At 43.8% G+C, this 3,904-nt stretch overlaps 1 pseudogene; it reads right to left on the reverse strand.

The window, feature by feature from the left end:
- Window positions 1-3,571: 3,571 nt before the first annotated feature.
- Window positions 3,572-3,689, reverse strand: LOC124796535 (annotated as a pseudogene).
- Between the last annotated feature and the right edge of the window lie 215 nt (window positions 3,690-3,904).

Genomic DNA, 3,904 nt, shown 5'->3' on the forward strand with positions numbered 1-3,904 from the left:
CGAATACCATGCTGGTTCAGTTGAAAAGGTGATGGCCGATTTCATTCCCCAATGCTTCCATAATCTGAGCTTTTGCCCCATCTCTAATAACCTCATCATAGATGGGACATAAGCCGTAATCTCCCTTCCTTACTTTCATTCATTGTTCACTGACTTCCTCTTTTGATAATCATATTCAGCACTGCACAATTTACGTTTGACAGACGCATACCATATGCCTTGTTTCTCCTTATTTCATAATCAAGTGTGGAATGGCAGATTCCGACGCTTCGCGTCCACACATTGCTTGCGCCCATTTGTTTTCTATTTTTAACAAAAAGAAAGAAAAATAGGACGTTCGCCCAATTTTCACTGTTCACTCGCAACGTTCAAGATAATTTTTTTTGACACAGGGAGACTGTACTGGAAACAACTGCCTGTTGTCCCAGCCTAACATGGGGAGGGCACCATTGTAATTTCTCTGGAGTGTACGCAGCACGACCTTGGCGCTGCTGGACAAGCATTTCGTCGAACGGTCTGCTGTATATAGCTTTGAGCCTGTAGCACGCTGCAAGTGCAACCAAGGTTCGTTGTAGCCGCTGGCATTCGCACGCTCTCTTGTATACCATCTCTCAGTTATACTGTGCACGTTGCGTAGTGAAGGGCTATAAGCTCTTTTGCGAAAGTAGCCTGTCATTACAGCCAAAGAGCGGGTTATAGTCCATCAAAGTCTCTCGTGTTTGGCCGGTTTCTTCTTTTACTGCATAGTATTCCTTTAACGTGTTATTGCCGTTAAGAAATAAGAAACATTATCTTCTGTGTTAGTATGTGTGTTAATTACTATCTTTTTTCGAAAGAAATAGCATATATGCAGCTGTGCTCAACAGGGCTGTCAGGCTAACACAGTACAAACTCATCAGTTAGATATTTCCGCTGAACTTCTTACGGGATTTGTGACTAAGGAGCGGCAATATGATTCTACATAATTCTTTGCGAGTGGGTGAGCACCAAATATGCAGTTATTAAATGAAATCATTTTTCCTGCGGGGAGATATTTTCATAATACTTTGCAGGTGGTCAACTTCGGAGCCATTGTCGTTTTCAAGTACACCATCAGGCACACAAACGTACTATCAAGCATACATTCACAACATATGGTACAGTGTTCGTCAGACGTTCAAAACGAAGAAGAAAAAGGAGGAAGACGAGGAGGAGGAGGAGGAGGCGGAGGAGGAAGGAGGAGGAAGAAGAAGAAGATGAAGTAAATGATGATTATGGTTTAACATTCCATTGACGAACCATTGGAAACTGATCACATGTTCAGAGTAGGAAAGGGATACTGAAGATAAGCGATTGTGTCGTTTTATAACGAACTATCCTGTCGTTTGCCTCAAGTGCTGTTGGGCATCGAAAATATAAATGTGGATGGCTGGGCGGCCTTCTGCACCACCATCCCCCCGAATGCGACTGCAGAATGCTGCCGGTCACGTTCGATCCATGTCGTATATTTCACATAAAGTCCCAGTAGGCCACAAAACCATTGCCTCAATGAAATAACACCAAACTGAGAACAATAACGTACACGCAAACCTGTGTTTATAAAGCCTTTGCATTGCTGTAGCTTCCATCATTGAATGCACTCCACTTGCTGTAAGTACGTTGCGACAATCGTTTGCGGGCTTTCTACCTACCAGGTATATGTGTGGTATGTAACGCATCTTTGAACGACTTGATCACTACGTGCAGTATATTAAGACAGCGTTCTTGGTGGTAAACCCATGTTTGACGGTCTACTCTGAATTGACTAGACGCGAGGCATTAAAAAATACGACCTTGCAGCATAATGATTTCATGTCTTATTCGATCTGTCCGTGTGTATTCCGTGATTATTAATCGTCTTTTGTGCAGTAATAAAACAAATATCAACAGAGTAACAGAACGTACCAAACAGAAACAGGACAGATACACAAATTTAATCTCTACACAATGTCAGCACCACTTGGAAGGCTGTCACAGAATGTCTCATCTTCTTGTCTCACAAACTAATCGAATGGTTGAAATGGCTCTGAGCACTATGGGACTTAACTTCTGAGGTCATCAGTCCCCTAGAACTTAGAACTACTTAAACCTAACTAAGGACATCACACACATCCATGCCCAAGGCAGGATTCGAACCTGCGACTGTATCGGTCGCCCAGCTCCTAGAACCGCTCGGCCACTCTGGCCGGCCACAAACTAATCCCATGCGCTTCAGCTCTGCATCCAAAGACATCTTTTCAAACGTTACTTACTGAGTGTCCCTTAGATTTGTTGATTCCCTATCCATGTTGTCCTACATGACCGAGCTAGGTGGGGCAGACGTTAGCCAACTGGTCTCGCATTCCGGAGGACGACGGTTCAAACCCGCGTCCGGCCATCCTGAGATAGGCTTTCTGCGATTTCCCTAAATCGCTTCAGGCAAATGCCGGATTGGTTCCTTTGAAAGGACACTGCCTACTTCCTTCTCCATCCTTTGGATGGGACCGATGACCTCGCTCTTTGGTCCCTTCCATCAAATCAACCAATCAACCGTAGAAACATGTTTTCTGTTAAAACCAGTAAACCTCCGATTCTTTAAAGAATCGAACTGCCATGTACATGACTGCTTCGGGTCTCTGATTAAAAACGAGTTAATGTGTTAAATATTTGACGTTGAGCATGTAAGCGAGAATAAGTATAGAGAAGGTTTGAAATCATTGCCGGAAGTCCCCAAGTGCTCTTATGAATCACTGTAGGAATATGGTCTGAGTCATCTTCGCTCCATTTTAACCAAAAAGCGAGTATTCCACGCATCTAAATGTTTATGGTGCCGTATTTTCTGAACAATGTTTTGTACAATGATTTAATTTTGCATGTTCATTCAGTGGTATACGTGGATACTGTCTGCAAACTGCGTTGCGAACAGCTACGTCTGGTGCTTAAGTTTTACTACACTGACAGCTAAAATGTAGTAAGCGATAAAGTTTCTTTCCTTTCATTATTTTGTGAGGGTGTCATCGAGAAAAAGTTTTGTAAGGGTTTGAAATTGTGTGCATAGTTTATTGGAAATTGCTGAGTGCTCTCATTCTCAAATACTGGCTGAGAAAAGTCCGGGTATTTGCGAGCCGTCAGTTATGCTGCCTCATGACAAACACACGGTTCCTAACTGTAAGATTTGTCTTACTGTGTTCAACTTTTAACATAATATTGTGCCTCTTAATGATTATGACAGCATTTAAATCTTAAAATTCCGTCCATAGTTACGCGCAATATTGTAAATCACATTATTGTTTCGCCTGGAAGCTGTTAGACAGGCAACTTGCAGTTGGTGCTGCGTTCCAGGATAGATGTGTAGGCCGGTATGACTCTGTCCGAACAGGCCTTGGAAGGCCCAACGGTACCGACCGGCCGCCGTGTCATCTTCAGTCCTCAGGCGTGACTGGATGCGGGTATGGAGGGGCATGTGGTCAGCACACCGCTCTTCCGGCCGTATGTCAGTTTCCGAGACCGGAGCCGCTACTTCTCAGTCAAGTAGCTCCTCAGTTTGCGTCACATGGGCTGAGTGCACCCCGCTTGCCAACAGCGCTCGACAGACCGAATGGTCACCCATCCAAGCGCTAGCCCAGCCCGACAGCGCTTAACTTCGGTGATCTGACGGGAACCGGTGTTATCACTGCGGCAAGGCCGTTGTTTAGGCCGGTATGACGTCTGACTTTGACGAAGTTCCTTATTACACTACGAAATTTTACTTGACAAATAAACTTCTTAAAAGAAAATTTGTTAGGCCGGTATGACGCTATCAAATTTTCTTTTACCTAGTTTATTTGTCAATAAAATTTCGTAGTGTAATAAGGAACTTCGTCAAAGTTAGGCATGCACTTTGCCCTAGATTTAATCAAAGAAAGCG

The sequence above is a fragment of the Schistocerca piceifrons genome, chromosome 4 (assembly GCF_021461385.2).
Source record: "Schistocerca piceifrons isolate TAMUIC-IGC-003096 chromosome 4, iqSchPice1.1, whole genome shotgun sequence".
Classification (NCBI taxonomy): domain Eukaryota; kingdom Metazoa; phylum Arthropoda; class Insecta; order Orthoptera; family Acrididae; genus Schistocerca; species Schistocerca piceifrons.